General features: G+C 43.5%; 1 long non-coding RNA gene across 1 annotated transcript in view; it reads left to right on the plus strand.

Moving 5' to 3' along the window:
• The window catches only part of LOC105518528, a 35,836-nt gene extending 23,387 nt beyond the window's left edge, over positions 1-12,449 (plus strand). Inside the window, exon 2 of the long non-coding RNA XR_001002849.1 lies at positions 12,089-12,449. This is a non-coding gene — a long non-coding RNA (uncharacterized LOC105518528). The remainder of the gene's footprint in view (positions 1-12,088) is intronic.
• Positions 12,450-13,245: the final 796 nt, after the last annotated feature.

Genomic DNA, 13,245 nt, shown 5'->3' on the forward strand with positions numbered 1-13,245 from the left:
GCTCTCCAAGTGTTCTGCTCTGAGAGAGTAGAAAATAAGCACACCCACTAAGAGGGTATAAGGTGGGGAGGGATGGGGTGGTTATCATCATCTGACTGGCCTTGGCTGCAGGGTCCCATAAGTTCCACCTCTTGTGGCCATGGCCACAGTGGCATCCCCTTGACCCTCTCCAGGAGCCTAAGAACTCCTTCCTCAGACTGCTTGGAGGGGGTGGTAAGGAACAGTGTCTCTTTTGTTCTTGGAATGTCCTCCATAAAAATTTCGGAGCTGCCTGGGAATCAAGTTGAGTGGAGATGTTTGATGAATAGGTTTATTCAGAAACAAACCCTGCAGCATCTGTGGCTCCTGGCTTGTCTAGGAGCCCTGCTCCCTGCCTTTGATACTGGGAGGTGGCAGCATGGCACCTTATACACACTGGGGGCTACCAGTGAGTTTACAGGGTGATACTATTTGCAGAGCAGCGACTGAAGACAGCTGCTTTTCGTGATCTCTTATTGCTTTTCAAGTGTAGCCTACATGAAATGGGATATGATGGTCCAGTTTACTCAGTCGCCTCTGAAAAATGAGAAACTTTGTTATGTCTATTTGCTGTTGATTTGCTGCCTGATTTTAAACAAAGCACATAACCTATCTGCCATAACTAAATGCCGTACACTTGGAGGCTTCCATAACAGAGACTTATTTTTTAACTGCTGTGGTAGCTAGAAATCCATCATCAAGCTGTCAGCAAATTGGTTTCTGGTGAGGGCTCTCTTCCTGGCTTGCAGATGACTGCCTTCTCACTGAGGATGCACATGGCTTTTCCTCTGTGCATAGAGTGAGAAAGAGCTCCAGTGTCTCTCCCCTTTTTATGAGGTCACCAATCCCATGGGACTAGGACCCCACCCTTATTACTTCATGTAACCTTAACTACTTACTTAGAGGTCCTTACGGGCATCCTGAGATGTAGGGCTTCAGCATATGAGTTTTGCGGAAACACAAACATTGGTCCATAATACATACCCTTAAAGATGTTCTCCTGCTCTGATTGCTTTCAAAGGCTCTCAGGAGTTCAGGCATAATATACATAAAAAAGCAGGCAAACTCTGCTTATGCATAGAATAATTAAGTTTGTGCGTTGAACTCAAAAGCTTAAGGAAGACTTGGTTTAAAGATTTATAATCTTAATAAATTGAATGCAGTTGACCTGTAAACAAATGGGTTTAAACAGCTTGAGTCCACTTATGCATGGATTTTTTTCTGCTTCTGCCACCCCTGGAACAGCAAGACCAACCCTTCCTCTTCCTCCTTCTCCTCAGCCTACTCGGTGTGAAGACAATGAGGATGAAGACCTTTATGATGATACACTTCCACTTAATAACCAGTAACTATATTTTCTCTTCCTTATTATTTTCCTAACATTTTCTTTTCTCTAGCTTACTTTATTGTAAGAATATACTACATAGTACATATAACGTACAAAATATGTGTTAAATGACTTTTTGTGTCATCAGCAAGGCTTCTGGTCAACAGGAGGTTATTAGTAGTTAAGTTTTGGGGGAGTCAAAAGTTATATGCAAAGTTTCAACTGCTTGGGAGTTGGCAACCCTAATTCCCAAGTTGTTCAAAGTCAACTGTATTTATTTATCAAAGCAATGTATTTTCTAAATAACTATTCAGGAAACAAAAACCACCTTCTGGAAACAGAAAACGTGCCCATTGACATATATGTATACACGCATAGAAAAAAGACTGGATGTATATTAATAATAATGGTCATGGCTAGTAGTTACAGAACACTGTGCCTTATATCAACATTATCTTAAATCCTCCCATTGTGGAATAGCTTCAATTATAATTTCCATTTATCAGAGGAGGCCACTGAGCAACTGGCCTAAGACCAAGTTTATGTGACTCCAAAGGCAAAGTGCTTGTTTTTTTCTGGGTAGAAGGGACATGCACAATTTTTGTTTCTTTTTTATAGTTTTCTGAAGTCAGTGAATTATTCATAATGAGTGTGTACTCTTGTTTTGGAAGAGAAAAGCTTCCATCATGAAAAGTTATAATGGATGGCTATGGTAAGAGGCAAACAGGGAAAAATCGTAAGTTTATGTCACTCCTGAATATTCTAGTTGTAGAAAGAAGCAGTTGATTTGGGCCTAAAATGGTATTTTGTTTGCATTTCATTGATAATTATGATATATATCCTCTTAAAGATAAAGTGACCCTTGAGAGTGTCTGGATAATTTTCCTGTGGGTAACAACCCCATTAAAAAGTGGGCAAGAGACCTGAACAGAGACTTTTCTAAAGAAGACTTGCACGCTGTCAATAAGCATATGAAAAAAGCTCAATATCACTCATCATTAGAGAAATGCAAGTCAAACCCACAATGAGATACCATCTCACACCAGCCAGAGTGGCTGTAGCCCTAGCTTGTTGCATGCCACTTCTTTACCTCCTGGGAATGAATGCACAGGGCTCTGGTGACAAATCTGAGGGAAGCGGAAAATTTTACCAAGCTCGAGGTTTTAAGGGATGCCACGTTCCACATCAATCACAGAAATGGCAGAATGCTTGGGAAACATCTGTTGAGCCTAACTCCAACAAGACTGAGATTGGTCAGTGGTACGCACTGGGTCAGTAAGAAGGATGGTTCAGATTCCGGTCCCAGAATTCCCTGCTGATGTGGCGTAGCCCAAGCTCTGGGGAGTGGAGCCCACTTAGGGATGTGTCCCTCAAGAGCTAGCTATTGCCGGAGACTAACTGGAGGCAGAGGATTGGGTGTTTTTAAAGTGCACACAAGGAAGATTCTCAATTGTATTATATTGCGAACATAAAAATTTAGGACTGCCCGTGTTGATTGTAGCTTTCGTCTGAAGGGGAGCTTATTTAAGGAAGACAGCCTGGTAGTCTTACTCCTTAGAAGGAACTTTAAAGAATATTTGGTTGATCATATAGTCCTGATAAGCAGGAAGAAAAAGAAAGGATGAATTTAAACTCATTTTACTCAGCAAAGGGTGACATTAATATTGGACTATCAGGCAGTACCTAATTGCACAAGGAGTGTAAACACGTGGTGCTCAACATTTGACATTCAAATTTAGAGTCCCCTAATGCCCCCATCTTATGCTGAATTTAGAATCGTGTGCATTAGGTGACAGATGAGCATTCTCATGGTGGCCCCATCAGCCAGCCAATATCACCATCTTTTCTGTATAATAATGCTGCATGCATAATAATTTGGCAATTTATTAAGATTATAAGATAAATAATAAAGATTAATAAGATTTATTTAATCTTATTTTTGGCAATTTTTTGTCCTTATTTTATCAAAGTGAGAAGAAAATAGAGACATCTACAGCACAAAGCATAGGTGTCAAATCTTAATAGACTTGAGGCAAGAAGAAAATCATTAGATTTGCCTAAAGTGTTCTATCAGATGTTCAGTGGAATTCAGCCAATTGAGTATGTATTGAAGTGCAGAGGAAGGTAACGTGTTTAAAGATCATGTGTGAAGTGCTGCAAATATACCATCAATGATTATGTCTAAAAGGCAAAGTGTGAAGGAGGGTTTTGTACCATGTTAGCTTGCCGGCATAGAAACCCATGCAACACATGATCTTTTGCACTCTTTCTGTCAGTACATTTCCTTTCCAGAAATTTAAATTTTATATCTAAAAATGGGGACTGGTAATATAGAGAGGAGAGAGGGAAACAGGGCATTCAAAGAAAAAACATGCAATCTCCAAGTTGTAGAATTTTAGGGTAGAGATGAGACAGATAAATAAATGTTAATTAAACCAAAGCAATACATACGGGTTGTTGCCACAGGAAAGCATAGTGTATCATACAAATTTTTCAGCATGTATATATTGAGATCCTCCTGTCTTCTAGGCACTGGGGATATAGTGATAAATGAAACAAAAGATTTCTTCCTTTTATGGAGCTTAAGAGTGTGTGTGTGTGTGTGTATGTGTATGTGTGCTGACGAGGAGGAGGAGTGGAAGGAGATGTTAATCCATTAAGCCCAAATGTAAAATTGCAACTGTGCACATGTTACTGGGAACTGATACCCACAAAACTGCTATGAAAGTCCAAATTAGGGACATTTAACTCGATGACATTTTAGCTGATATTTGAATGATTAACAGGAGTTAAATAGTCAGAGGAGGTAGAAACCACATTCCAGGGAGAGGGGACAATCGTATATCCAAAGGCCCCATGATGAGAGGAACATGGTAAGCATGAGCACGGTGAGCTTGGAGCTAGGTCCACAGGTTACGAGTTTTGTCTTCAGCCTTGGAGCCACGGGATGAATGCCTTAGGTGGGTCTCAAGTGGTGGGGTGGTGAAATGGTTTGGTAGTTCTCACACTGCTATAAAGAGCTATCTGAGACTGGGTAATTTGTGAAGAACAGAAGTTTAATTGACTCACAGTTCCACAGGCTATACAGGAAACATGACCAGAGAGGCTTCAGGAAACTTGCAGTCATGGTGGGAAGGTGAATGAGAAGCAACCATGTCTTCATCTGGCGGCAGGAGAGAGAGAGAGAGCAAAAGGGGAAGTGCTCCACACTTTCAAACAACCAGATCTTATGAGAACTCACTCACTATCATGAGAACTGCAAGGGGGAAATCCACCCCTATGATCCAATCACCTCCCACCAGGTCCTGCCCCAACATTGAGGATTACAATTCAACATGAGATCTGAGTGGCGACGCAGCCTAACCACATCAGATGGAATAATACGATCGGATTTGTGGGTCTGGCCACAGTGTAATGGATTGGAGGGACTGGATGGATGCAGGTGGTGGACCAATGATAAAACTTGTGTCCATGGCCAGGTGGAAGATGGGACTAGGGCAGTAGTGATGGAGATGGAAAGAGGTGAATGGGTTTGAGAGCTTTGGGAAGGTGAAAGCTTTGGTACTTGGGAATCAATTGGAGGTGGTGGGATAGACAGAAAGGGAGGAAGAGGATGACTTCCAGGCATTAATAATACAAAATAGTAGATAATTCGATAGTCACTTCATTTTGGTATTGGAATGAAATATGATTTGGGTGGAGGGCAAAACAGTAATCATGTTTTTAAAGATTCTTTACTTTTTATTAAAGTAATATATGCACGCAGTTTGAAAAGACAAACAATAGTTATGTTAGGCCATTCTCACGTTGCTATCAGGAAATACCTGAGAGGGGATAATTTATAAGAAAAGAGGTTTAATTGGCTCACAGTTCTGTAGGTTGTACAGGAAGCATGGAGGCATCTGCTTCTGGGGAGGCTTCAGGGAGCTTTTACTCATGGTAGAAGGCAAAGTGGGAGCAGGCAGTTCACATGGCAAAACCAGAAGCAAGAGGGCGAGGTGGGCAGTGCCACATGCTTTTAAACAAGGTGTCATGAGAACTCACTCGCTGTCTCAAGGACAGCACTAAGGGCATGGTGCTAAACCATTCATGAGAAATCCATCCCCATTACCCAGTCACCTCCCACCAGGACCCACCTCTAATATTGGAGATTATATTTGACATAAAGTTTGGGTGGAGACACAGATCCAAAACCGTATCAATAGTATAAGGCTTCCAGGGAAGACCAGCTTGCCCACGTCTCTCTCTCCCTTACCATGAAGCCAGTCCACAGAGGGACCGCTTTCAATTCTTTTAAATTTGTTTTCTGGGATTGACTTTTATTTTTTCTCAGTAAATGTAGATGTTACTCTTTCTTGATTTACTTTTTCATTTAACAAATATTTCTAAAGCACCTACTATGTGCCAGTCACTCTGTTCTAACCATGGATGCATCAGCAAACAAATTATGGATACATGTAGCAAACAGAATTCCCTGTCCTCATGGTGCTTTCATTCCAGTAGGGAGAATAAACAAATGTTTACATAAAATATTACTATAACCATCTCATTATAATGAGGTGATGCCCTTTGTAGAGATGATTATAAATAATGTGGAGAAAAGTAAATGACAGCAGAGGTAATGTAGGGAATGTCAGGGAAGAAGTACAGAGTTAAATAACAGAGTGGGAGAAGGGGTAGGCTTACTGAGAAGATGGCATCTGAGCACAGAACCTGAAGGATGGGAGGACTGGACCCTGTGGATAATGGAGGAAGAGGCAGGTTAAGCAAAGGGAACAGCAAGTGCAAAAGCCCCGAGGTGGGAGGACATAGGGTAACTGAGGAACAGAACAGCAAAGGGGCCTTTACTGCTGGAGGAAGGTGAATGAGGAGGAGAGTAATTTGGGTGGGGTAAGCCAGGGTGACACAGATTGCATAGGGCCTTTGGGCTACCGTAAGGACTGTGACTCTGTGATGGGCATTACCTCTTGCCTTTGTACATGAAGCCATATGTCCTCTACCACTTTCTCTGCCTCTGCCATAATTTTTTGGTTAAATCAGTGTTCAGTGTGTCTGTCACTATCACTATCAAAGACTATTTTCTACATTGCCAAGCAGTATATTATAATGTTAATTTAATCTCTTGTAAACATTTTGTTACTAATTACCTCATTTTCTTCACCTGCTTAATTTTCAATGTTCCTGTTTATAATTCTTTCCAGATTTGCCAACGGAGTTGGAAAAAGCCCTCTGAACATGGTTTTCCATGGGATTAGATGCATCAGGCTGTGGACCATTCGATTCCTTTCCCCCTGGAGCCTTCCATTCTGGAGCCTTCCCTCCCCCACTGTCTTGCCTGCTTTCTCTCTGTCCTGGACAGCTGGTGTCCTGGGAATTCTTTTCCTTCCCTTCTACATTGGGTCTTCATTTTTCTGGACTATGTATTTCTTCTTTCTTGGTTTATTTCTTCTCTGGATTGCACACACCCTTCAGTAGGGTAAGAAAGGGTAAATGGAAAGTAGAGTTTTGAGCTTTCATGCCTCAAAATGCCTTTTTCCAGTTCTCAAACTTTATTAATGATTGGATGTATGTGAAATTCCAGAATGGGTATCATGGCTTCTTAGAATTTTGAAAGCATTGCTCTGCTGCTTCCTAACCTCCACCCTTGCTGCAAGGAGTCGAGGCTTCTCTGATTTCTTTCTACATGAACTTCTCTCCCTCTGCAGGTTGTTAAGATTTTCTGTTTATGGATGCTCTGCAATCATGGTTAAGTGCACTGTTGTGAATGTGTTGGATATTAGGCATAGGGTTCCTAGAAAAAACAGAGGATGCCTGTTAAATTTGAATTTTAGATAAACTAGGAGTAATTTTTACAATGTTTGGGACATACTTGTACTAAAAGATGACTCACTATATAAAATTTAAATGTAACTAGTGTCCTTTTTGTTTGTTTTTGCTAAATCTGGCAACCTCAGAACTCAGGTTCTTCAGTCTAGAGACTCGGTTTGGGGCCATTTTCATGTGTCATTTCTTTTCTTTTAAATTAAAATATTAGCCTAAGGGTAAAAAGGTAAACTATTTCAATAAGGCTTATAACAGCAGTAACAATCCCCTGCCCTGCCCTTCCTTATCTCTATGTTGCATCCTTCAGAAACAATTTCTTGGAACTCTTTAGCTGTTTCTTCGACATTTGTCACTGGATTTCTCAGTACAGGTTGCGAATCCTTTATCTCACATACCTGGACCAGACATGTTTCCAATTTTAGAGTTGTTTTTTTTTGGGGGGGGGATATTTGCATATACATAATGCGGTATCTTGGGGATGGTACCCAAATCTAAACCAAAATTCACTTATGTTTCATATACACTTTGTACACATAGCCTGAAGGTAATTTTTCAGTAACTTTGTGCGTGAAACAAAGTTTGTGTACATTGAACTACCAGAAAGCAAAGGTGTCACTACTTCATGTTGGCACTCAACAAGTTTCAGATTTTGGAGCATTTTGGATTTTGGATTTTGGAGTTTGGGATTAGGAATGCTAGACCTGTAACACACTTATGTTGCTTTTTAATTTTTATTTTTTAAGTCTTAGGAAAATTGACTTCCAACTATGGAAGATAAAGATTGAGCTTTCTTACACCACCCACCGTTACTCTCCACAATATAGACACACACCCATCTCAACCCACTGTAATATAAATAGCATATTTACTAGTTCAGCGTTCATCCTGCTTTATTATGATGGTGTCAGTAGTATTCCTCCTCGAGCCACATAATGTGCAGTGTTGTCATTCTGTTTCCTTTCTTGTACTGCTTTTTGCTTTCTTCTGGAGTCACTGATATCTTCTTTTTCCTTGTTTAGTTTTCTATATACCTATCACTGATACCCAAATGGAGAGTGGGGTTCAGGAAACTTCCCACCAGAAATGTAAATCTCCTCTTACATGCAAATGCACCAGGCTCTCTCTCACCTTCATCTTGACTTCCGGGGCCACTGTGTCCCCCTGCTTCAGGATGGCCTAGGCCTGTTGCTTCACCATTGTCCTGGAACACCCCTTTACTACTGTCCAAATATTTCCCTCCGCCTCTCTGCTGCAAGTAGTTGCTTTGATGAGGATGGCATTTGAGGTTGAAAACTACCTCCATTGTCTTCTAGTTTCCAATGATGTTTTTGGTAAAATCTGATATCCTAATTTCCAAATTTCACGATGCTATACCTCGACGCAGGTCTATCTTTATCCATTTTCTTGGGTGTTCAGTGGGCACTCTGGGTCTGGAAATGCATGTTTTAAATTCTTGAACATTTAAAAAACTATTTCTTTAATAATGTTCTTTCGTTGTTTCTGCCTGTTCTCTTTTCCTATAGCTCTGTTATTAGACTTTGGATTCCCTGGGCTGGTTCTCAAATTTCCTTATTTCTTCTCTATTCTTTTCCATTCTGCTTTCTGGGAGAGTTCCTCAACTTTGTTTTCTAGCTCTTCTATTGAAGTTTTGATTTTGGCTGTCATATTTTTAATTTCCAAAGAATTATTTTCTTCTTCTTGGGTGGTTCCTTTTTATAATAGCAGCCTCTTCTTGTTTCATGGATACACTAGTTCATCTTATTTATCTGAGGATTTTTAATATATCTGAAGATTTTTCTTGCTTCTGGAATTTTCTGTTTTCTCTGAGTTTCTGTCTTTGGTTTTGACCTTTCAGAGGCTTTCCTCAGATGTTTGTAATTGGAGGATCTCTGTTCATTTTCACGAGTGAAGTACTAAGAAGCTTACTAGAATCTCTGTGTCTTTGGAGCTTGTGGAGTGGTGAGCTTACTGCAGAGTGATGAAGCTGGGATCAGACTGTCTCACTGGGGGCCTCCAGTGTCTACAGGCCTTTTTTTTTTCTTGGAATCCTTCGGTTTTTCCATGAAAATATTCTCCAACTTGCCTGTTTGATATTACCCTGGGAGCAGAGCAGGGGAAGTGGCCAAGTGTCTCACCATTCAACATGTGGGATTTCCCCTCACACTTAAATCCTTGCCTTCAGTACGGTTCCTCCAGAGCCTTATACGGTGCCAGCTTTCCTTGAGTCTAGGCCTTTCCGGTGTAGTTTCTCCAGAATAAATTTTACATCTTTTGACAAGGTGGTAGGATGGGTAGGTGCTTGGCTTTGTGAGGTTGCAAAGGAGACCTGAAAAGGTGTGTCTAACTGCAACCAGTTTTTAACTCTGCCCCTCAACCCTGCTTCTGTGGCACCTGACACCCTCAACTCCTGAGCCTTTATAGGTTCCTGGGGGTAAATCAGGTTGTGTCTCATTGGCATCAGCAGGGACTCAGGCTTTAAATCTTGCCCCCTCCCAAGTAAAATGCTATTTCTCCAGGGGCTTTCCATCGTCTGCAAATTGGCTTTTAATATTTGCATCCACTATTCTGATTTCTTTGTCTATGTAATTTACCTCCTCTCTTCTCTGTAAAAACTTTCTCTGCTGTTATTTTTGTAGGGTTTCAGGAGGGAGCCAAAAAAAAAAAATCCAACTTTTTTTTTTTGAGACGGAGTTTTGCTCTTGTTGCCCAGGCTGGAGGGCAGTGATGTGATCTCGGCTCACCGTGACCTTCGCCTTCTGGGTTCAAGCAATTCTCCTGCCTCAGCCTCCCAAGTAGCTGGGATTACAGGCATGCACCACCACGCCTGGCTAATTTTGTATTTTTAGTAGAGACGGGGTTTCTCCTTGTTGGTTGGGCTGATGTCAACTTTTTAATCAGCCATTTGAAACTCTAGATCAGATGGACTTCCCCAGTGACGTTTTCTTTGGGCTCATATAAAAATTACGGTGCATTCCCTAAGAACATACAGTAGGTGGAGCCATAGAACAGTCCCGGGAGAACGCTCCTGCTGTTTAATTTACATTCGTAGCAGAATTGAGTCTAATGACCCTTAGCCTTTAGAAGTGTTCAGGCACCTGACACAACTCCACATTTATGAATGCAGAAGTGCCTGTACAGGCTTTTCCTCCATCAGATGTGCGTGCAAAGAGTAATGAGTTTTCTGTTCATTTCCCTTTGAAACAACCGAAGAAAACTTTGACCCTTTGCTGAGGTGGTTACCTTTCACCTGATGGCCACTGGAATTGCACACAGAGATTTTTGCTCTTTTTTTTTCTTCTCACCACTTTGCAAGAGCTATTGCACCCTGACGAAACCAGTGGGAAGCCCCTGGACAATGTCCTAGTGAGTCTGACGCCAGAGTCAGTGATAGTCACCAGGCAAACTGCTGTCCTGAACACCAGGGTTTATAGTTAAATTTGTGCTTGAGTAAGATTACAAGTTACTCCATGTCATGGACCTCTGGGCTTGCTCCCAAGTGATTTAAATTACAAATGTGAAGTCTTTTCCTTTTGCAGAAGTCCATTGCCTGGGGGCAATCATGATACCAACTGGAGTTTATGGAAACCGTATTTACCTTTTGCAAAGCAGATCACAAACACCTTGTTGTTGTTGCTCCTGTTTCACATGCAGAAACAGAAATGACAATGGTGGCCGGGCGCGGTGGCTCAAGCCTGTCATCCCAGCACTTTGGGAGGCCGAGACGGGCGGATCACGAGGTCAGGAGATCGAAACCATCCTGGCTAACACGGTGAAACCCCGTCTCTACTAAAAAATACAAAAATACTAGCCGGGCGAGGTGGCGGGCGCCTGTAGTCCCAGCTACTCGGGAGGCTGAGGCAGGAGAATGGGGTGAACCCAGGAGGCGGAGCTTGCAGTGAGCTGAGATCCCGCCACTGCACTCCAGCCTGGGAGACAGAGCGAGACTCCGTCTCAAAAAAAAAAAAAGAAAAAAGAAATGACAATGGTTGCTGGTTTGTTTGGTGACTCTGGCTTGCTCTTGGAGTACTTTCTGGTAGTCACAGAGACACATGCATTGTGTCAGGGATGACAAGCGAGGAGTTTAACTTTGCCCAGGCCACGGTAGAGGCGGATGTTAAACACAGGACTTGGGGCAGCATGTCTCACAGGCTTTGCAATAGAGTGTGGGCCAGACGGTAAAGGCAGCAGAGAGATCAGTCATGCAGGGGACTGGTCTGCATGGGAGTTATCTGCCTCTGATATACACATGACTGGGCAAATATCAAGGGTGGAGTGATTTTTTTACGGGGACTTCCCAACCTAAGGGGCTGTTGGCCGTAGGAGCTCAGCGGGGCCTAGAGGGACTGGACTCAGCATTGTGGGAAGGAGACTCGAGAACATCGTGGCAGTGTAGGGGTTGGGTAAGGAGGAGCCAGGCGGTGGCAGGAACTCTTTCAGGGAGAGAGGAACACGCCTGATGTTGGTCCAGGCTGAGGGTCCGAGAGGGGACCCTTCGACCATGTGGACGGTGGGAGGTGTCAGGGAGCAGCGAGTGCAGCTGGGTAGATCAGATGAGACTGTGCTTTCTGGGGCCTGGAAGTCAGGCACACAGGTTGGACTGGACTCTAGAGGGACTCGGGGGCCGTTAAAGGTGGAGAATTAATGACAGCAGTATTAAGGACAACACGGGCAGAAATGGCTTCAGGTTGCACAAGCTCACAGTCACTGATTAGTTGCCGGAGTTCGCTGGGTGGCAGTGGGAGGTACAGTTTGAACAGACCAGAGTGCCTAAGGCTGGGGACCCGGTAGGAGATCACTAGGCAAATGCTAGCGCGGTGAGGAAGCACACTGCTGTTTCCACGTTTCTCAGTTCCATCCCTCAGGCGACACACCCTTATATCGCTAACTACACGTCCTTTTGTTCTGGTTCCTCCCTGGCAGGAAAAATGCTGGCAGGTGGTGCAAGCAAGGACATCTACGCATAGATTCTGACAGCAGCTGAACCCTCAACTTCTTCAGAAGACGAGAGCCCCTGCCTGGGTGATCTGGCCTGACACCCTACTGGAGGCCTCTCACAAGCAGCAACCAAGCCAGAAAAAGCTGAGACCAGACCCGCTCTCCCTAGAGATGGGGCCCAGAATGTCGGGGGGAAGCTGTAGGAACAGGGTGAAAGCTGGTGGGCAAAGAGACCAGCTATGGGGTGGTCAGGGGATTCCGGGAGGTGCATGGTTATGTGGCAGACCCACCCAGGACAAGGGTGGCGGTGGAAGAATATGGCAAATAAACATATGGCAAAATCTCAGAGGCTGTGCATTACGCCGTGAGAAAATATCGACGGCCAAGTTAGGCAGACAAGCCAAGTGGTCTCCACAAGAGTAGGCAGGGATCCGAAATTCAGAGCACCTGCAGCTTGCTGGGCATCCTTACTACACAGGAGGATGTGATGGCCACTCACAGATCACCAGATCTGTGATCAGAGAGGGCTTGAGCACCCTCTGCCGTGACCCGGCGCACACACGGGACATTCTGCAAGAAAGTAAGGTGCGTAACACCCATGATCTTAGAGTTATCTGCCTCTGATATACACATGACTGAGCAAATAAAAAGGGTTGAGTTATTTTTTTCTTTTTTCTTTTTATTTTTGAGACGGAGTCTCGCTCTGTTGCCCGGGCTGGAGTGCAGTGGCCGGATCTTAGCTCACTGCAAGCTCCGCCTCCCGTGTTCATGCCATTCTCCTGCCTCAGCCTCCGAGTAGCTGGGACTACAGGCGCCTGCCACCTTGCCCGGCTAGTTTTTTGTGTTTTTTTAGTAGAGACGGGGTTTCACCATGTTAGCCAGGATGGTCTCAATCTCCTGACCTCGTGATCTGCCCGTCTCGGCCTCCCAAAGTGCTGGGATTACAAGCTTGAGCCACCGCGCCCGGCCTGAGTTATTTTTTTCACGTGGACTTCCCGGAGGCCAGACGATGCTGTGTGCGGCGTCTCCCAGGTACAGTAAGGACATTCTTCCTAGTCACCCATGTTGTTCTTGTAGCTGACAGCTGTTCTCTCTTGGCCTGTCCTCAGTGGAAGGAGGTAACGTTACTCCTCAACAATCAA

Source organism: Colobus angolensis, unplaced genomic scaffold (genome assembly GCF_000951035.1).
Source record: "Colobus angolensis palliatus isolate OR3802 unplaced genomic scaffold, Cang.pa_1.0 Scaffold11, whole genome shotgun sequence".
NCBI lineage: Eukaryota > Metazoa > Chordata > Mammalia > Primates > Cercopithecidae > Colobus > Colobus angolensis.